General features: G+C 41.4%; 1 long non-coding RNA gene across 1 annotated transcript; it reads right to left on the reverse strand.

Moving 5' to 3' along the window:
- Positions 1-2,035: 2,035 nt before the first annotated feature.
- LOC144588471 (uncharacterized) lies at positions 2,036-25,563 on the reverse strand. The gene is made up of 2 exons (XR_013544046.1): positions 17,268-25,563; positions 2,036-2,329 (listed from the first exon to the last, which is right to left on the reverse strand). It is a non-coding gene; the product is annotated as an uncharacterized LOC144588471 (long non-coding RNA).
- Positions 25,564-25,965: the final 402 nt, after the last annotated feature.

Here is a 25,965-nt window from a genome sequence, read left to right on the forward strand (position 1 = left end):
GGAGCTGGTCAGGTTGCAAAGTTCAACATTTCCTTCGCAATTATGTCGCTTCAAACTACTAGCCTGGAGGCTTCTTTTGTATTCCAGTTAAAGCTATGTTCTGTGTTCAAAAACATATTCAAACCATCCGAACAACTTTGTTCAAAGCAGTTTCCACCACTTAAATGGAATCATATATGTTGCAGTGAGCTTCTGCAAGCTTGTCTTGCACATCCCTCCTGAAGCCATTTAAAATCTAACTCATGGTTGTTACATCTTATCGACTACAGGAGCAATGTCAATTGCTTTTTAATATGCTTTACAAAAAACAACAACAACAACCCCTCATCTGATGGAAACACAATTTGAATGAAGTTGGACAATTGCTTCTTTCCCTGCTATTTAATGCACTTTTCATTTAATGCCCATTGATTTTCTTCCATCCCTTTTACTAAAGCTTAAAACCAGCATGTCTGGTTTTAAATATCTGTTAAATCTTTTAGTAGAGATCAGTATATTTAAAGTTTGCTATGTGGGTTTCTGTTTGCTCTAACTAGAAAGGAACTGCTACAAAGAGACTTGTACATTGGTATGTTGGTATTGTCCTTTAAGTCCCACAAATCATTATTACCAGCTTTGTTCCATTTTCTACTAAATGTGCCCAAGGGAGGAATCAGAACAGCGCTGGTTTCTTTCATTTGCAAAGTCATGGGCTGCGTTCAGGTGGCATTTTCTTTCCTAAGTAAAACACAGCCTGAGAAGAGGTTTCAGTACAGATACTGTCCTCTTCCTCAGTGCTTAGGACTGTACCAATGAACATGAAAGTATAAGTACTGTATTTTAATGTGTCTAATATTCTCCCATGTATAAGAACCCTTTTCTAATACAGAATTTCTTTTTTCACAAGAAAGTGGAGGAGGAAGGCAGGGATCAAAGTGGTTTGATTCCTGCTTTCCCCCTCCGCTTTCTTGCAAGGAAACTGGAGGGGGGGAAACAGGGATCATCAAAGTGCTTTGATCCCTCCTCCCACCTTACTTCCATGTATAAGATAACCCTAAATTTTTAATCTAAATACAGTGGTGCCTCGCTTAACGAGTGCACCGTATAACGATGAATCCTCATAGCGATCCCTTTTTTGGGATTGCTAATGCGGAGGCATACCGATCGTTCCAATGGGCAAAACTCTCATAGCGATGATCGGTAAGCGTTTCGCTTACCGATCCTCGCTTTGCGATGCCCACGGATCAGCTGTTTGGCGGTTCTAAAATGGCCACCGGATGCCCGAAATGGCCACGCACAGCGTTTTCGCGCCCTCCCCTCACTTATAGAGGGCGCGAAAATGGCTGCCGCTATGGAGGAAACTTCGCTGAATGGTAAATTTAGGTTTTTACGTTCTGTTTAGTGATGTTTTCATGCGAGGCACCACTGTATTTTAGAGAAAAGTATCATCTTATACACGGGGAAATATGGTAACATATATATTATGGTATACATAATAAATATATTACAATACCTTCAAGCAGATTGAATGGAGATAGAGATTTTGGGCTAGAAAGGACCCTGTGTCCAAAAATTACAGTCATTTGTGACTGACTGATGGATTTCTTTTTTTAAGAGGCCAGTCAGTCAGCACGGCTTCCATAGTTGTTCAATAATAAATTTATTTCCCTATTAATGTGCAAATTTTTAAAAAGCAAAACTGCACAAAGCCCAGCCTAAATCAAACTGGTAATCCTTACTACTGGACCCAATGAATCCATTGCTGAATGTTAACTCAACACTTCTGGAAATCTCATTGAATAAATTGGGTCTGCTCCAGTTGACCACCAATTTAAATTAGGCCCCTGATCCTCGTTTTTAAAATGGTGCTTAGGTTGCCGTGACTTTTATGGCTCCAGGTCTTATAAAAGATCTAAATATTATCATTAAGAAAATTCATAATCTTGAAACAGAAGTAGCTGCTGCTAAATCTTCACACATTTCATTCTCAGAGATGAAAGCAAAAAAACTTCAAAACCACACTCTGCCACCAATGGACCAGATAACAAGAGATTCTGCAATTTTTTTATATTTCAGGAATTTTTTTAAAAAAAATTGACAAAATATTTTTAATGGGGAAAAAACCCACAACACCACAACATTTAAATTTTACACAAAACATTTATATTTTTCATTTAAAAAAATCTTGCATTTTAGATAAACAAATTTGGCTTTTGCAAATGTTACTGCCAAACAGCCCCCTTCCATACAAGAAATATGCTGGCGACCTTCTTTCTCTCATCAAGGAGCAAAATGTTCCCCAAAAGCTGGCACTTTTTTGGATGGGATTTCTTGGTGTCTTGAGATGTCCCTTTTAACTGAGAATGAGAAAATTGATGAGTATTCTATAAATCCTTACTCCTGCCACAAGTGTGCATCTGGGATTGACAGAATATGATGGCATGCAATTTTTTCCACAGACAATGGGTGGTGAAATATGCTTGCCCCATTGACACATTACATGATGTCATTTTCTTGGTTGCCTTCCCTTGGATACATGGAGGCAATCCTGTTCCTTCTCATATATATCACTGTCTACAGTGTGCAGAACTTGGACTATCTCATAAAATTTGTTGAAGTGTGGTTTCCATCAGATCTTATAAATCTAGTACTTAAGTCTGTTCCAAGTGTCAAACAAGTTACATTTTGCCCATACATCAACTGCCTTGGCAGTAGTGCCATAGCTGTCCACCACACACTTCACTTCCATTCACACTGAATATGTTTTAGCCAAAGGACATAACAAAAATATCATGCAGTGAAACCAAGATAATAACAACAGCTAAAAAACATAATGGGTGAGATCCTTTTGCTTAGCATAGACTGGCTGGGTTGGGAGTTGGGGGATCCGCTTTACGGTGGTTCCGCTCCTTCCTAGCTGACCGTGTCCAGAGGGTGGTGCTGGGAGACACCTGGTTTCCTGGTTTCCTTTCTTGGTGAGAAGCTCTTGACAGTAGCCTTTTATATCTCAACACATAATGTGACAACTTTCCTTAAGAGCCAGCTGATTTTCTAAAGTTGAACTGTGACTGTGTTAACATGAATTGTTTTTTATGTAGTCATTGTCTTTTGAAAATGGCTTTTGCTCATAATCAGCTGTTGTGCTGAACATAAGACAGCATGATACATCTTGTGTGAGATGTTCTCTGGTCTGCTAATTGCTTTGTAGATAAATATACAAGTCTGTTTTGAAAGCGCTGATAACTTGGCAAGTATGGGATAGAACCAATTTATCTTAGCCAGACAGCTTGGCACATAGGCCTTGAAAATGGAGTGGTGTCAAACAGAAAGGTAAAACAATAATGCACAGCCTGGAACTGAAATCCCCTTTAGCTTTTGGAGACTAAATTTGTAAATATAGCCAGTCTATGATTTATTTATATAAACTCAAGAGACAAGACCAAATGCTACATTAAGATTAAAGGCTCAGAACCTTGTTGGTTAATTATGCTAGTGTTAACTCAGTACCATATATTGCAGCAGCAAATTGCTGCTAGTTAATGGGTTGTTGCTTTTATCCCTCATCGTGCACCAGATCATGTGAACGGCTAATACTAAGGGAGACAGTGTATCACCTGTTAGCCAATAACTATCCACTGCTATCGGTTACACTATTGCACAAATACTAACCAGTGGGATTCTAAACAATGTGTAACAGGTAACTCTACCTCTTTCTCACTGACCCCCTTTAATTAAACTCAGGCCTTGTGGAGGGGGCAATTCATAAGATTACTCTACACATGAGGAGAAGGAGTGTATGCTTTTCCTCCCCAGCTGCAATCCAGACAAAATCCCTTCCCCTATATTTGTGTGAGAAATTTTCAAATACTCCAGATTCTTCAGAAATCCACCTGTCTGGAAACAGAATTTTGTTTGACTGAAAACTATTTCCATGTGTAAAAGTTGCTTTCCCCGATTTAAAAGTATACAACCAGTACTTTTAAATCTCACACAGTAGAATTGTGCCACACTGTAATATGAACACACACTGTCCAATTCTGTTCCATTCATTTGAGCATTAGGAATCACTGGAAGAGTGTTGGGAAAGTTGATGTGATAAATGGTTGTTTAGTCTTTGAAAATGAAGTCTTTGATTATGGAATGAAGTAAAGCTTTCATTTATGATCTGTGGATGACAGAGCTTTTCCACAAACTCTCTGTCAAGTTCTGTTTTTCCACATTATATTATGTTACATTGTGTTGTGTTGCATAAAGCAAAAAGCAAAGTGTGCTGCTTATATACTGCCCCATAGCGCTTCAAGCACTCTCTGGGCGGTTTACAATTTAATTATGCAGGCTACACATTGCCCCCCCAGCAAGCTGGGTACTCATTTTACCGACCTCGGAAGGATAGAAGGCTGAGTCAGCCTTGAGCCGCTACCTGGGATTGAACCCCAGGTCGTGAGCACAGTTTTGGCTGAAGTACAGCAATTTAACCACTGCGCCACGAGGCATAATGTTATGTTACACTTTGCTACTTGCCATCAAGTTAGAAGAGCCTCATGGCACACTGGTTAAATGGCCAAAACTGTGCTCACAACCCGGGGTTCAATTCCAGGTAGCTGGCTCAAGGCTGACTCAGCTTTCTATTCTTCTGAGTTTGGTAAAACGAGTACACAGCTCACGGGGGGGATGTGTAGCCTGCATAATTAACTTGCAAACCACTCAGAGAGTGGTTGTTGTGGGTTTTTCGGTCTCTTTGGCCATGTTCTCAAGGTTGTTCTTCCTAACATTTCGCCAGTTTCTGTGGCTGGCATCTTCAGAGGACAGCACTCTGTGCTCTGGTGTAGTTGGCTTGGGAGTGGAGTATTTATGGCTGTGAGATGGGCTTTTGTCTTTTTCTGTAGATGGGTGATTAGTGTGTCTTGTTGTGGGTGTATTGTTGTGATAAGAAGGAGAGATTATCTGTCACTTGGGTTGGTGGGTGTCATTAGCTGGTCTTTTGTGTGTAGTGATCCCCTGTCTTTGTGGCTGCATAGAGTTCATTGACCTTTTGCATGCTGTATTTTTGAGAGCTGGGAGCCAAGTTTGTTGAGTTTCAAACTTTCCTCTTTTTTGTTGAAGTTCTGCTGGTGCTTGTGGATTTCAATGGCTTCCCTGTGCAGTCTGACATAATGATTGCTGGTGTTGTCCAGTATTTCAGTATTTTGAAATAGAATTTCATATCCAGTTTGTTTCAGGGCATGATCAGCTACTGCAGATTTTTCTGGTTGTTTTCGTCTGCAGTGTCTCTCATGTTCTTTGACTCTGGTGTGGATGCTTTGTTTTGTGGTTCCAATATATACCTGGCCACAACTGCTAGGTATCCGGTATACCCTTCTGTCCTTTGCTGACTGTAACATTTGTTGTATTTTTGTGATGGGCTTGAATACTGTTTGTAGGTTGTTTTTTCAAAAGTTTTCCCATGCGATCCGTGACCCCTTTGATGCATGGCAGAAATACACAGAGACTGGCGAAACGTTAAGAAGAACAACCTTCAGAACACGGCCAAAGAGCCCGAAAAACCCACAGCAACTATTAGATCCTGGCCGTGAAAGCCTTCACAAATACACTCAGAGAGTGCTTGAAGTATTATGGGGCAATATATAAAGAGCACAACTTGCTTTGTTTTGCTTTGGAACCAAACATTGGGCTTTCAAGGTAATAGAAATATTTAAGGAAACGACTTGACCAGTTCCTCTCTTTCCACCCTCATGAGTTTCATGGCAAAGTAGATTCAGACCCAGGTCTCCTGGGTCCTAGTCTATCATCCTGTCCACTACGCTACACTGAGTTGATGTACTGTATATTTTCAAGTCAGATCACTTAATGACTGAAACCTCACTACACACATATATACAAAAACACACACATTTCACTCTCAAGATCTGGAAATGTTAGATGAAAATGAAATTTAATAATTTGAATAAAAATTCACATGACTGTGTGTTAATCTGATACACTGAGCAAACAAGAGCAATTTAGTGATTAACAAATATGCTTACTTGATTAGGGCAGTAACTCTGAGTTTTTCCTACCTTACCAATGGCTTCCAATGCAATGCATAAACATGGCTTAGAGGAATGAGTCAAAATAAACACAACTGAGTGCCCTCTGGCTGCCATTTTGGAATGTTCACAGATTAGAGTACCACAGATTAGATTAGAGTGCCATTTTGGAATGTTCTCAGATTAGACCACCTAGAGTGGTCCTAACCTGACCAGATAGGTGGGATATAAATTAAATAATTAAATAAATAAATAAATTTAAATATTGGAAGAATTCATTCAAAGGGAAGCTCAAAGCGGAAGTCTAAATTCTAACTTGGGGTACAAGAAGTAAGGGCAAGGGTGGAATGGTCAGGCTCAGCACATTATCTGTGGTCCCTTTGACACTACCTTGACTGCAAATTTTGTTTGTTTGTTTTTAACCTGAATACAGATTCATGCTAACTGGAGACTCTCTTACTACATAGATTGCTTGTTAGTAGTTCAGAATGTCTAGCTGAGGGATACTAATGGATTAGTGAACATAACTGGAACTTCCTGTGCATCTATGAATGTCTAGAGAAAGTGACACCCCTCCAGCTGTGGAACGGAGTCAGATGCATATGTTAAACAATTGTGTCAAAGAGAACATTAAGTGAATATGTGTGCGCCTTTCCAGTTGGAATGAGCTGAGGCAAAGGGAATGACAGCTGCCTGGGGACTTTGGCTTCCTCAGATCACCTCTCTGCCTTCACTTAGTCTTCACCTGCCCTCTATATTTATTGGTAATTAAAGCAAAAATTGCAAAAATTCTGCAAGTTTCTGGTGCTTTCTTTTCCTGCGTAATTCTGTTCCTGAAATTTCTCATCATCCCCAATGGTGTCACTGGAGAACACACAAACTATTAAAAGGATCTAATAAAGATCACAATGGTCATATTTCCAAAATCCCTGTGAGGCAGGACTTAAAAATATTTTTATATTGCACGTTTGAACATCACACATCATAGAAGAAGGGAAACATGGAAATATTGCTTTTTGCTTCCCATAAACTGGGAGGAATCTCTGCCACACTAAAACACCACTGAATAACAACCACTTTGCTGCTGGCTAGGAAAGATCACAATTTTTTTTCCTTCTTGCCTAAAAGAGCGTAAGATAGTTTCTGGCAGTTTTAATGTTAGATGAAAATGATATTGAATGAAATTGAATTGAATGAATAAATAAATAATGAGAGTTCTTTCATTTGCAAAAATGATTTCCCACAAAATGTGCAATTTCATAATTTTGCTCTTGCACTAACATACTATGGTGGCTGCCTTGTTGGGTGGACTTTTGAAAATTAGAAACATCAAAAGAGCTGTTGGCAACATTTCTTTCTGTCTTCCAGCCCTTCCGAGACTGCTCTCAACAGGAAGAATGCTAGTTTTGCACAGAGATATTTTGCACAAATTGAAGAAATTGCTACATAAAAAGTAAAAGGGCTCCCAATGCCATGCACACACACACTCGCTGTTAATATTTGACAGACTGCCTAGTCCTGTCAAGACAGGCAGCCTTGATGGGAATAAGCAAGTCAGAAGATTTCTTCACATTGCTATTGTCCTAATGCAATAATGTATGTTGCACAAAAATCATATGCAAGAAACTGCAAATGTGATAGGGTTATGGAACAGCATCTAGTGGAAAGGAGGCATTTAAAATGCCATGTAAATTCATAACTGATTAAAAGCAAAAACAGAATCTTTATCCAGAGGAATTATTTTTATCCATGCAACTCAGGAGGTACAGTAGATGCGTCCAAAGTATCACAGATCGCACTTATTCCCTAAAGTAAGAATGGCTGAAGTCCTGTTTTGTATTCATTTCGTTTTGGTCTGTTGGAGGTATTTCCATTCTGTGTTTCAAAGACTAACCTTAATACCAGTGAAAGCACAGCACACCAAGCAGGCTTACAGTCTGTAAGAAGGCTGTTGTCTCATTAACATTGTCACCTGTGGCGTTGAAAAGGCAAGAAGCCTGAAATTCTGGCAAATGTTTTCTATTTAACAAAGTCAACAGGATCCATACTTTTTGATCACCGTGCCCCAAGCCCTGCTGTTAAGAGATGGTGTCGGCATTGCCATCATAAATAACAAGGCAGTTTCTAGGCACAGGAGAGACTATGAGACTTCCTATGTAGAAATTAACTGTTCATTCTGTGTCCCTTTCTCAGCTAAAAGAAGTATTGGATAGGCTAATCCTGAATGCCTCTCTGTTGATATCAGAAAAATACTCTCTTTGAAGGGGATGAAATACTTTAATCAGTATTAGCTCCTGTTTTTCCGAATTGTCTTGCAAATATAGACTGCTCTAGATTGAACCTCCCTGGATCCTTTTCACTTCACAATAGGAAGTTTGTTTTGCTCACAAATTAGGGAAATGGGGGTAGGTAGGAAGGGCTTTCTTTGACCAGCTAGATCTCCATCTTGCATTTCAAGCTCCTGAACTTGAAACAATCCTCCTGAGAAGGTTCAGCTGCATCATCTCCTGCCAGGACTGTATAAATCATACTTTGTTGAAACATACCTTCTGTTCAGTTCTGTTGGAGTGACTTTTCCTTCAGGGAAATGAAATTTATCTGAATTGGAATATGTCATTGTTTATTTAGATATAATACCTCATGTTGTACTGAAAATTTCTTCTAGATTTTAAAAGTGTTTGCATTCCATTGGATAGAAAAACATTTTTTTGGAGAATGAAATTCAAAGCAAAGGAAAATTCACAAACATTCTTGTTGATGGGATAGGTTTTGTTTATTTTCATTTACCCCAGTTAAGAGGCAGTTTTCTGCTGTGAGTGTCCAGTCTGTCATTGTGCAGTAAATTATGTGCTATGGTTTTGCTGACTGTCCCACTTACCAGACTGTCCCTAACTTTAGACAGAATGAGGGCTTCATCCTACTGACAATATGAACTGTTCTGGTACCACATTCTGCTTTTTTAAAAAAAATGTTTAAAATAAGATGTCTCCATGATGGAAACAGAAAAATGGATTATTTTGCAAGGGACACATGTTTTCTAGTTGGAAAGCAACCTAAAATACCATTTTGTCACAGAATTGTTTATTTTCTAACACATGCAAGCCTACTATAATCCAGTCATTTCTGCATGCGTACACCCCTCTGTCACTGTGAATTGTACCTTTGGGTAACCAGCAGAGATGGTGGGAGAGGTGGCAGGAAGGAAAGAGAGATGGATGGGCATGGGAGAGGGAGGATCTGCTGACAAAGTTGCTTGTCCCTTTAGAAAGTTTGGTGGCTTCTGCCCCTTGAAGAATGCTCCTGCAGTTCTCTGAGAGATGGAGAGAAGGAGAGGGCACTATCAACCCTTCTTTCATAGCTGCTCCCCACTCTTGATGTAGGTCTTTTTCCCCTTCCTTGGCAAGAATTTTATGTGCACAAACTTCCCTTCTTTGCCTTCTTTGCCTTCATTTTTCCTCCCCAGGCACCCTTTCATGGAACAAAGTTTTAAATGGGCAGAGAGAACACAGGAGAAGTCAGTGGGACTGCTTGGGAAACCAGGCAGCTGGTAGCTGCCTCAATATTCTCAAAGGGACAGAAGCAGCCAAACTTTCTAAAAGAACAAGCAGCTTTGGCACCAGACACTGTCTTTCCCTCTTCCTCCTCACAGCAGCAGGGGTGAGTGACCAGTGTGAGGGCAGGGCAGGCAGGCAGGCACATGAGAAAGCCTCAAATGCAATGATTCTTAAAGCCGGTGTAGTCCCCTCAACTGAGATGTGACATAGCTGAAAAGGGGATTAAAAGTTTTCCCAAATACCATGTAACACCATGTGATTTCTAAATAGATCCCATTTAGAACAGTGCACATTGTGAGGCAAATGTAAATGTAAACAAGCCGTGAGAGATATATCTCTAGTATTAGATGATGGAAGGGAGTCAGAGTTAACAGGCAAAGCCTGCTGTAGATACCTTAAGCTAGTTGTCCTTAAGTGTGGTGGAGTACACTTTCCCATCACCAGTTTGTAGAATGAAAAGGACACAATTGTTTTCATTCCCTCCAATGACAAAATGTATTGGTCCAAGGATGCCATTCTTCAGTTAAAGCTGTGGTAGCAGGAGGCAATTCACCCAATCATAGAATCATAAAAATGGGCCTATAAGATCAATGAGCCCAACCCCCTGTTCAATGCTTTTAAACAGTGGGGGCAGCCTGGGAGGTTGCAGTTTGAAGATATGGGTAAATAAAAAAAGGATTAAGACATTACTCCTCCATCCACCTTACAGTATGTCCAAGAACCACCAATCTAAAAAGAAACAGTCAAGCACCCTGAGATTGTTGCAGACAAATGGAAGCTTCTTTTGCAGCAAAAGAAAATTCCAGAAAAAAATGTTGGCATAGCAGTCTTGAAAAATGCAGGCTTCAAGAGAAGTTTATAATTGAAAGTGATATATAATAAAAATCCCCTTCACAGATTGCTGCCTTGTCATGGCGAAGGGGCTTGAGTAACTCAGAGAAACTATGGGCTATGCCATGCAGGGACACCGAAGACGGACAGGACATAGTAGAGAGTTCCAACTAAACGCAATCCACCTGGAGTAGGAAATGCAATGCCACTCCAGTATCTTTGCCAAGGACGCCCCATGATCAGAAACAAAAGGCTAAAAGATATGACGCTGGAAAATGGGCCCCTCAGGTCGGAAGGCGTCCAACATGCTACTGAGGAAGAGCGGAGGACAAGTACAAATAGCTCCAGAGCTAATGAAGTGGTTGTGCCAAAGCCGAAAGGACGCTCAGCTGTGGATGTGCCTGGAAGTGAAAGGAAAGTCCAATGCTGCAAAGAAAAATACTGCATAGGAACCTGGAATGTAAGATCTATGAACCTTGGGAAGCTGGAGTTGGTCAAACAGGAGATGGCAACAATAAACATCAACATCCTGGACATCAGTGAACTAAAATGGACAGGAATGGGCGAATTCAGCTCAGATGATTATCATATCTACTGTTGTGGGCAAGAATCCCGTAGAAGGAATGGAGTAGCCCTCATAGTCAACAAAAGAGTGGGAAAAGCTGTAATGGGATAGAATGATGTCAATACGAATCCAAGGCAGACCTTTCAATATCACAATAATCCAAGTTTATGCACCAACCATCATTGCTGAGGAGACTGAAACTGAACAATTTTATGAAGATTTACAACACCTTCTAGAACTGCCACCAAAGAAAGATGTTCTTCTCATTCTAGGGGACTGGAATGCTAAATTAGGGAGCCAAGAGATAAAAGGAACAACAGGGAAGTTTGGCCTTGGAGTTCAGAACGAAGCAGAGCAAAAAGCTAATAGAGTTTTGTCAAGAGAACAAGCTGGTCATCACAAACACTCTTTTCCAACAACAGAAGAGGCGACTCTATACATGGAAATCACCAGATGGGCAATACCAAAATCAGATTGATTATATTCTCTGCAGCCAAAGATGGAGAAGCTCTATACAGTCAGCAAAAACAAGACCTGGAGCTGACTGAGGCTCTGATCATCAGCTTCTCATAGCAAAATTCAAGCTTAAACTGAAGAAAGTAGGAAAAACCACTGGGCTAGTCAGGTATAATCTAAACCAAATCCCTTATGAATACACAGTGAAAGTAAAGAACAGATTTAAGGAACTAGATTTGGTGGACAGAGTGCCTGAAGAACTTTGGATAGAGGCTCATAACATTGTACAGAAGGCAGCAACAAAAACCATCCCAAAGAAAAGGCAATGCAAGAAAGCAAAGTGGCTGTCCAACGAGGCCTTAGAAATAATAGAGAGGAGAAGGGAAACAAAATGCAAGGGAGATAGGAAAAGCTACAGAAAATTGAATGCAGACTTCCAAAGAATAGCAAGGAGAGAAAAGAGGGCCTTCTTAAATGAACAATGCAAAGAAATAGAGGAAAATAACAGAAAGGGGAAAATCAGAGATCTGTTCAGGAAAATTGGAGATATTAGAGGAACATTTTGTGCAAAGATGGACATGATAAAGAACAAAAATGGGAGGGACCTAACAGAAGCAGAAGACATCAAGAAGAGGTGGCAAAAATACACAGAGGAATTATATCAGAAAGATTTGGATATCCCGGATAACCCAGGCAATGTAGTTGCTGACCTTGAGCCAGACATCCTGGAGAGTGAAGTCAAGTGGGTCTTAGAAAGCATGGCTAACAACAAGGCCAGTGGAGGTGATGGCATTCCAGTTGAACTATTTAAAATCTTAAAAGATGATGCTGTTGAGGTGCTACATTCAATATGCCAGCAAGTTTGGAAAACTCAACAGTGGTCAGAGGATTGGAAAAGATCAGTCTACATCCCAATCCCAAAGAAAGGCAGTGCCAAAGAATGCTCCAGCTACCATACAATTGCACTCATTTCACACGCTAGCTAGGTTATGCTCAAAATCCTCCAAGGCAGGCTTCAGCAGTATGTGGACCGAGAACTCCCTGAAATACAAGCTGGATTCTGAAGGGGCAGAGGAACTACAGACCAAATTACTAACATGCGCTGGATCATGGAGAAAGCCAGAGAGTTCCAGAAAAACATCTACTTTTGCTTCATTGACTATGCAAAAGCCTTTGACTGTGTGAACCACAACAAACTGTGGCAAGTCCTTAAAGAAATGGAAGTGCCTCACCACATTATCTATCTCCTGAGAAACCTATATGTGGGACAGGAAGCAACAGTTAGAACTGGATATGGAACAACGGATTGGTTCAAAATTGGGAAAGGAGTACGACAAGGCTGTATATTGTCTCCCTGCTTATTTAACATATATGCAGAATACATCATGCGGAAGGCTGGACTGGAGGAATCCCAAACCGGAATTAAGATTGCCGGAAGAAATATCAACAACCTCCGATATGCAGATGATACCACTCTGATGATAGAAAGTGAGGAGGAATTAAAGAACTTTGTAATGAGGGTGAAAGAGGAGAGTGCAAATAATGGGCTGAAACTCAACATCAAAAAACTAAGATCATGGCCACTGGTCCCATCACCTCCTGGGAAATAGAAGGGGAAGATATGGAGGCAGTGACAGATTTTACTTTCTTGTGCTCCATGATCACTGCAGATGGAGACAGCAGCCATGAAATTAAAAAACACCTGCTTCTTGGGAGGAAAGCGATGACAAACCTCAATAGCATCTTAAAAAGCAGAGACATCACCTTGCCAACGAAAGTCCAAATAGTCAAAGCTATGGTTTTTCCTGTTGTGATGTATGGAAGTGAGAGCTGGACCATAAAGAAAGCAGACCGCCAAAGAATCGATGCCTTTGAATTGTGGTGCTGGAGGAGGCTCTTGAGAGTCCTCTGGACTGCACGGAGAACAAACCTATCCATTCTAAAGGAAATCAACCCTGAGTGCTCACTGGAAGGACAGATCCTGAAGCAGAGGCTCCAATACTTCGGCCATCTCATGAGAAGAGAAGACTCCTTGGAAAAGACCTTATTTATTTATTTATTTGTTTATTTATTTATTTATTTATTTATTCAATTTATATGCCGCCCACACTACCCTTGATGTTAGGAAAGTGTGACGGCAAGAGGAGAAGGGGATGACAGAGGATGAGATGGCTGGACAGTGTCATCGAGGCAACCAAGATGAATTTGACACAACTCTGGGAGGCAGTGGAAGACAGGAGGGCCTGGCGTGCTCTGTTCCATGGGATCACGAAGAGTCGGACATGACTAAATGACTAAACGACAACGATATAATACAATGTAACACTGATAACAGAAAAACGTTGGTGAGAGATGAATAAAGATTGTCACATATCCTTCTTCACAATACTGCGGCTGCTGGAGTTGACTTTTTCTGGAGCACTGGTGGAGCCACCTGCTTGTTTCATCTTCCCTCAGTACAGTCTGATCCAGCAACAATTGCCAGGTGGCAGATGCTTCAAACTGATACAAAACAGAGAGCAAGAAGAGCACATGCTTTGGGATGTGTGTCCTCCTGAAAGCCATTGACATCCTCCACATGAGAATGTGTGTCCTATTTCCTTCCAAAGCTTATCTTTGTTTTTTCCAGTTCCTACAAACAAGAATAAGAAAGGGGAAAAAACCCCAGCCTAGGTGGATGATGAAGACCTCAAGACATAAAACTCTGGGGACATAAATAAGTTTGGCATATTCTTAATGCTCAGTGCAATGCAGTATGCCTTCAGCAATAGGTTCATCAAAAAAAATCTAAACCCATCAAGTACAAACACTTCAGCAACACCTGCACTTCTTGTGAATTTTCAAGTGCTTTGCTCAAATCCCATGGAAGGATGCAGCGCTGGTTAAATAAAATACTGCCTCTCTGTTCAGGTTTCGATACAGTTTCTGCTGTAGCTGTAGTTTGTGAATGGGTGTTGGGAGGAAATTTTATTATATTAGAGCAGATCATGCCAATCTTTCTTGGCAGCACTCATTATCCTCCTATTGTGGGAAACATCCATCATTAGGAACATAGAGTTCAATTCCCTTAGCGGTGTTCTTCCAACATAGCTTCTAACAATATTGAAGCAAAGTGCAAAATCCGAGTATTTATTACAGCCTACATACTAAACCAGAGGATAATGCATCTTGTTTTATACACAACCACACAACTATACCCATAAACTGTACAATAAACTAAATTCAGAAGAGTGCTGTAGCTCATTATAATAGCTTCTTCTCAGTTTTACTGTTCCCTAGTGAAAATTATGGCTGATGTGAACAGTATGCTTAGTTGTTAACTTCTGTATTATATACTTTTCAGTACCTACAACAATCAAGAGCTAAGAAGCTGAAAACTAGAACACTGATTACCATTTCATGTAAAATGACTATAATTGCATTAAGAAATCCAATATGGCATTTTAAGGGCTTTTTCACATACTTCAGAAATTTTATTTAGAAGGCTCACATATGGGGATTAATGTTCTACCTTTCTATGGAAAGCTAAGGGGTGATGAGGTTACATACATGCACACACCTTGGAGAAGTGGCAAGTGTCCCCCTTTTGTGTGTTTTAGGGATAGGTGGCGTTTTCATTTAGTTTGCTTCTGATAAGATTATTTGGGTTTGGGATTTATTCAGGTTTGGAAGCAAATTGGGGGGGGGGGTATCTGTCCATTTCCCCAGTGGTCTGAAGGAAAACAAGAGAACCCAAGAAAGCATGAAGCAGGGATCCTCAAAGTCCTAAATATTGCTTCATCACTTCAGGGGTTCAAAAACGTTAAAACTGGGGAAAAATGGGTTCACTGGGGAAATGAAAGCAATAGGAAGTCCAAAGCAGAGGGAGGATAGCTCAAGCACTAATGAAAAACCCACACTGTCCTGGAAACGTCAATCAAGGAGCCCCTAGGAATGAATTCTTCTGTCCATGTCATCAGTAGCTATTTTGTGAGAGCAATATATTGGAGAATCACATTCATTATCAGGAGATAGGGACACCTGAAGGATATTTTCTTCTTCACACAGCTGCCCGTTTCAATCCAAGCGGTTGAGTATCTGTATGTGTGAAATTTGTGTCATTGTGCAGGATTTGATGGGGATAGATCACATTAGCGTTAAAAATAGGATGTTGAGATATTTAAGCAGTGGCTTTACCAGTTTCACTCCCACCGTTATCTAAATTGCATAGCTTAGAGTGGAGGGGGTCAGACAATGAAACTGAGTATCTTCCTTTTCATAAAAGATAGAATTTCAGCTCCTGCTCTCTCTCTCTCTCTCTGGTCTGAACTTTGTTTTTGCAAAGGATCATCAGGGGGACAATTGGTGGGTACTGCATGCAACCGTGGTCCATGTTTACGAATATTAGTGCAAGACCTATTCATGTTCAGGAACTGTGTAGTGTATGAAATGGGGGGGTTAGCAGAATTATAGTGGAATGACCACTAGTTGTTTGGCTCATTTTCACTTTGCCTCGGAGTGGCCTGATGACATTCCCTTTAAAAAGAATTTCAAATGGGGAGACATATTCTTAGGCTTAAGGTTCTTGTGCTCAGCTTCTTTATAAAGTGGCTGAAGATTCTGTCAAATGTCCCATCTTTCATTGCATAATCATCTTTGTGGCAGCCAACCGTTTGTCCAGCTCCCTACATGGCAATTCATTTTATTTTATTTTATAATAACTATAATAAATTAAAATAAATCAGTAAATAAAATTCAGACTCACAATAATTAAAAACAGACAGTGGCAATGGGTGTTAAATATGTATGTTCAGAGGCTACTAAGGCGGCATAGTTTGAAAAGCCTGCCTGACTGGGTAAGTTTTCAAAGATTTCTTTAAAATTACTAGAGAAAGGCCAGCCAAATCTCAGAAGTAGTTCATTCCATAACTGAGGGACAACCACAGAGAAGGCCTGGTTTCTTGTTCTTTCCTTCCAGACCTCTCCGAAGGTCGGTAACCTCAGCTGTCCTGTCTGGGATGTGTGGGTAGAGCAGGCAGTTCCACTTGGAAAGAAGCTTTGCCCACCCAGCTCAGAATAAAGTGGTGAGACACATAGGCTGAGTTAAACTAGGGTTAAACAACTTTATTATTAACTTTAATTCCCCTTTCACAAGGGGGCCTACAGTAGTGGGAAGCTCATCAGAATCCGGTGTACCTTTTATCCAGATCAGACCACCCAGGGGCCAGTTTTCTGGCCGTGAAGCATGCTGTCATCTGCCCAGCACGTCTCCAGCTGCCCAATTGTAGGAATGCCCCCCAAGCTTGATCCCTGGGAGAATCCCTTAAATCCCACCTCCCTTTAAAAGACTTGTGTCTCTAAATTCAGGGAGGTGGGCTGTCTGGCAACCTCCTTGGGTGCCCTGTAACCTGCTTCCCTCTCTTACCTTCGCATTACCTGCCACGGCATAGGGCTACTTGTATGCCCCATGCCCGCCACCACTGTCGAAAATTTCAGCCCTAAGGCCCCCTTGTAGATCCTGCAAAAATATATCCAGGCCCTGATCTGGTAAATGGACTCCATCTGGTCTAAATAACTCAGGCTAGCTCACCTGTATCTCAGGATGTTTCACCACTGACCCTAGGCCAGCCTGCACAGCTCTGCCCACTTCTCAATTAACTTCATGCCTTGCATGATCAATACATCTGGGGTCACACTCAGCCCGCCATACCCTCCTGGGTATTAGGTCTGACCAGATAATCCAGGTCCCTGAAAACTTCGCCTTCAAGGCTGTTAGATCCTTGATCACCTGCAAAATCAGTGACTTGCTAAACTTCAGGGTCAAGTCATTTCCTCCTAGGTGAATCACTAGAATTCCAGGGGGCACATCCGGAGTACCTTGGGATGCCAGTTCTCTGAACCCGTCCCAGTCCATATATCTCCATCTCCTCCACTCAAGCGTAGTGTGAGCACCAAGGCCCAAGTTGCGACCCCAGCCAGATCTGGAGGCAAACCTGGCTGCTCAAAATATGAAACCAGTAGAACTCACATCCTGGTCAACAGGAACTCCGAATCTGTAAGATAAGAAACAAACAGCAGCCCCTACCACAGAAGAGAATGAACATAAGACCGAAACCTTTGGGAGGACCACCTGACAATCTTCTTAATTTGTTCCACACCATATCCTAATGCCACTCCTGTAGACACAGCACCTATACAAAAAAATGGGTGCTGAACTTCCAACCCATTATGCCCACTGCTTGCTGTGCTCGTGAGGTAAGCACCGAAAACTGGTACCGTGTCAAAGCAGATCCGTCTTTGTGACAAAACAATCCTCCATGGGCTGTTCCTTGAGCCTGTAAGAATGTCTGAATAGCCTGCACAGGGCACAGTTCAACAACAGAACATCTGTTGATGATATCACCTGTCCCTAATTGATCAGTCTTGGACTTTTGCAGATGGATCATGACTCGGACTTCAGAGACCACTCCATCATCCACTTGTAAAGCCATTTGTGAATGTTCCTCCCTAGATGCAGATACCAACTCGCTAAGTCAGAATGCACCAAAAATGCGAGCAGTGTTTCCGCTCTAAACAGTAGGACTTCATAAAGATCTTTGCAAACTTCCTCCCATTTTTACCTAATTGTATTAAAACATTTGGTGACATTAGGGTGATAATCTGTCACTCTACCCCTCTCTTTGCTCCACCCTTCTATCATCCTGCTGGTGTGAAAATCCTTTGTCGGGTCACTGCGCCCTTGTGCCTTGGCATAAAATGCTAACACTGACTTTCGCCCTTGAATCATACTGGGCACTAATCCCTTGTATAGTGGGTGCACTCCAAATTGCTGGAGATGCTTGACTGTGGTGGGCCAAGGCCTCCCTAATCCTTCTTGTGTGCAAAAGGTGAAAAACTCTTCACATGCTGCTGCATAGTGTCGCCTAGTGCTGGGTGCTACAGCTAAACTGATGGCCCTGTTGGCCTCAACCCACCAAGGCTCCATACCTTCAATGGAAGAACCTCTGGTTGCACCTGAGCGCCTGGTGCCAATGCCTTGAACCAATTGATCTGTTTCAATTCAGCCATCATACATGCTATGGAGTCCCTCTGAGACCTCCTAGGTGTAGTCATCCCCTCTGCCTGATTGGCAAGAGCCCTTTCCCACTCCAAAGTGCTCAGCTTTGCCAGAATGCCCCCTTAATCAGGCCACTGCTCATCCTCAGAGGAGGTAACAGTTGGAGGTGATCTAGCTGGGGCTTTTCACTTTGCAGGCTGTTTGCCCTTTTTAGTACCTTGACCCTTTTAGGCTCCATTATTGCTTAGTATTCAAAAAAAATATTGCAGTTTGCCTCAAGGCAAATAAGATCTCTAAGTTCCTAGCTCTTATCTCTCCTTCTTTCTTTCTTGCTATCCTATGTCCTCCTTTTAAAAAAACAATTAATCGATTTTCTTTTTTTATTAACTCCCCTATATGATTGTTGTTGTTTATTTATTTAATTATGTATCCTTATAAACATCCACATGCACCCACATCTATGTTTATATGCCCTAATTAGTGCCACTATAAATTCCCTACCTTCCTTCTATTTTCCCATCTCATACTTCTCTCTCCCACTCACTCTACTTTCCTCTTCCCCCTTTTCTTTCTTTCTTTTTAAATTAAATAGGGGGCTAGAGTGCTAGCCCCCTGTTATGGACTGCCCCCCAACCCACCATGTCACTTATTTTTAATACCTCTTAATCAGGTTTCCTTTTGTTCTTCTTCTATTATTTTTTATTTTATTTTATTTAAAAATTAATATATTTTGTCCTAATTCACTTCAATCCTCCTCCTGTCCCTTCCAATCATCTTCACTCCACTCTGTCACCAGACCATTGACCGTTCCTCCAAACTGCTGGGGCTAGCTGCTGCTCAGCCCTGACTTGGCCCTCCATGTGGCCGAAAGCGAAACCACCATCCGCGATCGCACAGCCTCTCCCCATGTGAGTGACAGCAAAAGAGAGGCTGAAGCAGGGAGGCTCAGCCTTGAGAAGGCTGGCTTGCTCAAACCCTCCCTTGGCGCTGATGTCATCAGCCTGTGCTTGCCATTCTGAATGGGCATGCAAAGAGTCCCCGCTTCAGCAGCTCCACACCTCCCCGAACAGCCTTCAGCCATGTACTGAGGTCCCAAACCATTAAGGGTCAGAGGAAGATAGATCTCCCGCATTGCTTTGTCCAATCCAAAAGATTAGCCAGCCAGTGAGGTTGTAGTGTGATGAAAAACAGCTAATTCAGTTCCTTCAGGTATGGTCAACAACATAAGCAAAATAAATCCTAAATGTCATTGAAAATAAGACAGAAAAAAAGGAAGCCAATTTCATAGTGAAATATTATTTGAGAGAAATCAAAGGAAAATCAAGACACCACATGCACTAAAACTATTTCCCCCCAACTAAATACAAATGTGCTGATTCTCATATTATTACAGGGCTAAAAGGGAGAGGCTGTATTATAAGCACCTGAGGGAAGGCCAAATGTATCTACAGTGACCCCCTCATAAATGTAATCTTGAAATGTCTAGAAAAAATCTTAGACCCTAAGAATTACAAGTGCTGAGCTCAAATTGCTCTGAAGGTAATTTCTGAGAAATATTCTGAGATTTTTCTTCATTTTACCCCTTCGAAAGAGAGGGCCTTTTTGTACAACTATCTTCAAAAGTTTTTATTGATGTCTGCCTCCCTGCCACTCTCATCATGATGCCTGTAGGAAGGAAATCAGTGCGGGCACCATTCTTTTTGTGGCCAGGGTACTGAAAAACAAACCAGCAAAAGTCCTTAGGTTAGAAAAAAAACAAAGCAGTGCTTCAAACGCTGCCAGTGATGAAGTCCCAAACTGAGAAACTGTTCAAATCGTTCTCCTTCCCCAGGAGAAATTTGGTGAAACTGACCCACCATTTCTCTAACCCACAATCAGGGTGGAGAATTCTAGAAGTATGTCTTTGTACTATATCTTAAAAGTTTTGGAATCTGATTATGAATTATGCTAATTCCATTTCTATAGAAGAAATTATTTTTCATGTTGTAATTATGATTGGACAGCAGTTCAACTGTGATATTTATGCAACTGACTTGAACAACCTCCCATAAATGATTACCATTACTAAAAAGGGGGCAGTGTAAATTAAAATGTTAACAGGATTTTGGATCAACACCAAATTTGACACAGTGTCTGAAATTCTGTGGCTTAGCATAACATAGTAAGTAATACTAGAATATGAGCTTACTTGTGCTTGTGATTAATTAGACCTATGTGTGTATACCTATGTGGTGGGTTCAAATGATGCAGGTCTTACTTCTTTCTTTCCATCTGTATCAAGAATCTTCCTTCTCTGTGCTGAAACATGGTACCGGCAAAACCTGATCATTGCTGCTTCTGCTACTCACATTTGTTCATCCAAAATGTTATCAATGTTTCAAACACAAGGTGATGATTCATAAATTGTGGCATTAAGGAGGAGGCTGAGAGAATACCTGACCATGTTTGCTTCTCCAATCATCTTGATGTAGAGCAGCAACTCTGCAAATACAGAATGGTTGGGGGTGTTAAACTTGATTTAACATACATTTTTCAGTACAAAACACATAGAGCCAATCAGATGCCCTAATTCAAGTCATTTCACTTCCTTCCACATGGTTCATGTAAAAGCCCAGTAAGTATCATTTTTCAAAGAAAGACCCACGCCATACACATGAGAGTGGTTTAAAACCAAGTTTTGCAGAAAGTCTCCACACCTTTCCTTTAGCCTTGTCTCTAGATCTGAATGTGTCACTCCATCCATGATCATAAAAGAACCAGGCTGAAACTTCCTCGTGGTGTACACTGGCTTATATGGGACAGAAGCAATGCAAACTGATGTAAACTCCTTTGGGATTAACAATACCTTCAAGCTGTACAGAAATGTATTTGAATGCACACAGCTAATCTAAAAGACAGATTTCTTCTAGGCATATGGATTGCTGTGTGCCCAAAGCAATAAATACATAGAGCTTGTCCTCCCACCCCACCCGCCAAAAAAACACACCATGGCAATTGTTTTATGTTTGGGTAAGAAGTGTAAAGTGATTTAAAAAAAGGAGTCAGGTTCTAGGATTTTCCCCTTGTTTAGTGGCAAGGGAATCCCATATTCATAAATGGAAGTCTTTTCGGAGGATTGGATTTCTTTCATTCTGCCATGAGCATCCTTGCATGCCTATTCAGGCATATTAGCAGAAAACAAATCCAAGGAATGACTGAATGGAACAATTTCTGTCTCCTGGTTTCCTCCACCAAGATAGCAACTTCTGAATAAAAGTGATGGTGGCAGAGAGAATACTGTTCACACTATTGCCTTTTCAGAAAGCTCCTTCCAGAAATTTATTTCTTTAATATACTTTTGCAATATTAATTCACAAGCATTTCCTAGAGCAAAAACCAGAACAAAAAAATAAAAATAAAAATAAAAAAACCCAAAACAAAATGAAAAAGTGCAAGAAGTCCAGGGTGTTTTTTTAAATTACATCTTGATTTCTACATTTATAGCTTGTGACTTCTTTCAATGATTTTGTTTTATTCTATGAGATTATAGTTAAAAGAACCATATTTCCTGCTACAACGTTATTGCCTCTGTAGCTTTTATTTTGCAGTACCTTGACTTTTTTCCCCCGTCTTCATCTTGGCTGGTTGTGATCAAGGAATGTGTGGGTGGCAAATGTGAGGTTACTTAAATTTGAGCTAAAAGGTACTGCCGGTGGGCACATTTGGACAAGCCAAGCTATAGATTAAGGACACCTGAGAACATCTCACAAAACACCTTTTTCCCCCTACTATTCCTCTGCTGTGTCAGGGAATTCTGGCAAAATATCACCCTCTTCCTTATACACTTGTCATTGGCACTTGTGTGCATCCCTCCCACAACCACAAACAGTTTTGCACTTCACACATTTCTTCCAGTCTTTAGGCCTTGCAGAGCAAGAGAGGAAGACTGCCAGCTGTGTGGTTTCCTCCTTTCCTTTCTAAAGATCCAGAAAATGAGGGTTGGCTGAGCAACAGTGTTCAGCGGATGCAGGTGGATGAGAGAACTGGACCACCAGTAGATTTCCTTTCTGAAGAACCCGGGATGAGTGGCAGCTTGGCAACAATATCCAGCTGACGCAGGTAGACCTGAAACCTTGGCGCGATCAGTAACCTTCATTTTAGAGGTTGCAGAGATGGGTATCAGCTCAGAAATACTGCCCAGCTGATGCAGGGGGTTTCATTGAAGTTCGAGAGCTGGACAAAGTTATTCATGACTGCCACTGGATGCGGGGAGAGATGGAAGGAATGAAGAAAGAAAACTGATAGAAACTTTGCCTGCACACTGAGGATTAAGCCACAGTTGATGGCACTGAGTAGCAACCATCATCCTAGGTCACAACTCTTTGTTGTCCTCATTTTCAGTTCACCCCTCAATTCAGAAATATATAAATACCTATGAATATTTCACACACCCAAGTACAAATCAAATGGGGCTGTCTCCAGATCAACTTGGATCCTTCAAAACCAAAGTGTTCCTCATGAACTCTATAGCTGATTAAGAATGTTTTTTTAATATAAGAATTTTCTAAAATGAGTTAATTTCTCAATTAACAGCAGAGGCAATTTAAGAGAAAGGGATCCAGACACCCAGACACAGGACTTTTAATTCTGGGAGCTACTGTCCAGAAAAGTAACCTTTTCAAAGGCTGGAAAGTGTGCAGAGAGAAAGGGAGAGACAGACAGGGTAGTGGAAATCTTAAAATCAGCATCCCTTTTTCTCAAAATCATCATGATGCCGCATTTTCTTTCTTTCTTCCTCTGGACCAACAACATGATACACTACTTCTCTTGTAAAATTCTTAAGAGAAAAGAAAGAAACACAGAGAGGAAGAGTGTAGGGAGTTCTGAACCTGTTTTTATTATCATACACAGAGTGGGGAAACTTTTTTTAACTACAAATCCCAAAAACCCACATCCAGCATGGCTGCTGGAACATCCTTCCAACTGTAGTCCTAAAAATCAAACATTTCCTTTTCTGACAGATTATCTATAAAAGTATAAGACCCTAAAGAAAGGTTCTGCATTTATTTCCTACAGCCTTCTCATGTGAAAACCGATGTGGAATAAAATAAAGTATAACCCAGAGGCTTTTGAGAAGGTGGTCAATGAATGGCTCCTTTTACAGTATGAAAATCTCTAAAAAGCAGCCATCCACAACCTCTAGTATCCAGATGTTTCTGGAGTATAACTCCCATTACCCTCCCACAAGGGTATAGTTTAAGGATGATGATAATTGCCTCTATAACATCTAGAGACTTACAATTCTAAATCATTAATCTCAATCCCAGAACCGGAAAACTTTGGTGTGGGAGAAGCTGCCAGACCCCTCCCAATGTCCCTTTGGTGCAGGGAATCTTCTTGGTGCCATGAAGATTCAAGCAAACATTGCAGGGCACTGTGTTGATGGGAGAACTTGGCTGGTGAGGGGGAGAGGTTGAAATTCAGTGTTATGACCTTTCTGAAATCGTTTTGTGAGAAAGCAGGGAAACCACAGGCATCCTGACATCCTTTCCCCCCTCTACTTCAAAAATAATGTTTTTGCAAGAGATCTTTCCCTCTAGTCCTGCTTTTCTGTTTTCCTTTCCTTCCTTCCTTTCTTTAAATGCTGCATTGAAATCAAAGAGTAAGGACACTTGAAATACTAATTTTCAGTTGGCATTTTAGTCATGTCTTGACAGAAAGTAAGGATCCGGACAGGGCTGAGAAAACAATTTCAATATTTCCTAAACGATCACTTGCATTATCTTTGCTTTGTGTGAGATGGATGGAAATGTTAACAGATAATGAAGCATAACATAATGCCCCATAGTAGTAGTAGCACTGTAATTTGTTGTAAGTTTTAAAGCTCACTGGTTCTCCTAGTTAACATTTGATGTTTCCTAAAATAAACAACAATCATATAGGGGAATTAATAAAAAAAGAAAAGCGATAAATCTGGGCATTTGTGTGTGTGTGTGTGTGTGTGTGTGTGTGTGTGTGTGTGTGTGTGTGTTAACCAAGAAAAACAAGCTGCTTCAGTATTATTTGAGCTTAGGAGGTAGGCTATGAATCAAATATTGGCTTCCTTATGAGCTAACCTGACCTCTTCTGATACAAACATCTAATGGGTTCTCGTCATGCACCGGCTTTCAAATAAAAATTACTTCTCGTGTTCACTAACATGACAATCTGTGTGTGAGGGTTCGGTTTTGGGGGCTGTCGGTTCTTCAAATAAAGGACGAGTCGGTTGAGGTAAATCCAACGGTTCAGTATTTATTGCAACATCAACTCCAACAGGGTTCACCCCTAAAAAGGGGTTCAAAGATTCTTGCAACACATTGCTCGACTTTAACGGGGTCCATAAACCGTTTATAAAAGGGTTTGTCGTCTCTGGGTTCCAAGGTCCTGTTAACAACGGCACAGTTCCCTGCCCAGGGTCCAATTCTTCTTCCAGAGATATTAGCGGTAAAGTCTCTTCATCCCCACTCCACTCACCCCAGGACGACCCGTCTCCTCCTTCGACTCCCCAGGGACCGGGTAACCCCCCAACTTCCTCAATTCGGCTATATGCCATTGTTTTTTCCTTTCTAGCTCTCGGGCTACAGCTTCCCTTTCTTCCCAGAGCTTCCTTCTCCACTTCTTGGCCTCTGTCTCGCCCCAATATGAAGGACGAGGCTTCAGCCCAAGCTGACGCCGTTTCTCTGACTCTTCATGGGGGACACGGACCTGCTCCCACTTGTGGGTCCAGGGATCCTCCGTCCAGATCCACTCCCATCCCCCCGGTATCTCCGCCGGCTTCCCTCTTATATCTCCCGCCGCTGCCACAATCTCCTCCCTCCGTCTTCCCGCCAAAGATTCCCCGGGTTCCGGGGTAAGGGTTAACCCTTTCATAGTCACCTCCAAATCTCCCGTATCTACCCCCTTATTTAAGGTAAGGGGTTCGGCGACCTCTTGTTCCCAATCTGGGGTCTCCACGCCTTTCTCTTCCCGACACGTTGGGGATGAAGGTGGGGATGTTTGAGTGTGAAGGGTTCTCTTCGAGAGCAATGGCACTCCCACTAAGGCCTCCATTTTGGGGGCCTCACACTGTGGACACCAGTTTTTAATCAAAAAATTATTTCCCATTTATGAGTATAACAATATGTGGACAGGACACTTGGTGCAAGCACCAGGCATGCAACTCCTCATAGGTTCTATCTCTTAGATCAATTATTATTCAAGATATTATTCAATGTTAAGTAACTACATTTATGGGATCATAAACTTTTACTATTTACACTTTTCTGTGTAAACTCACAGCTGTACAGTCCTGTTGTAGTTGCTTACAATGTGAGGAAACATGAAGAGCGCACCCTTCTAGTGTCACAGCTGTGCCTACTTCTAGCACATTGGCTACGGCAGCCCATCCAAGTGTGCCATATCTGCTGAAGGAATATCCATGTGTCAGGAAGTCGTATCATATGGGCAGGCTAGATGGTCAAACCTGGTTTGACTTCCTCAACAGGTGTCTCAACATGGAAA

Source organism: Pogona vitticeps, chromosome 3, assembly GCF_051106095.1.
Source record: "Pogona vitticeps strain Pit_001003342236 chromosome 3, PviZW2.1, whole genome shotgun sequence".
NCBI lineage: Eukaryota > Metazoa > Chordata > Lepidosauria > Squamata > Agamidae > Pogona > Pogona vitticeps.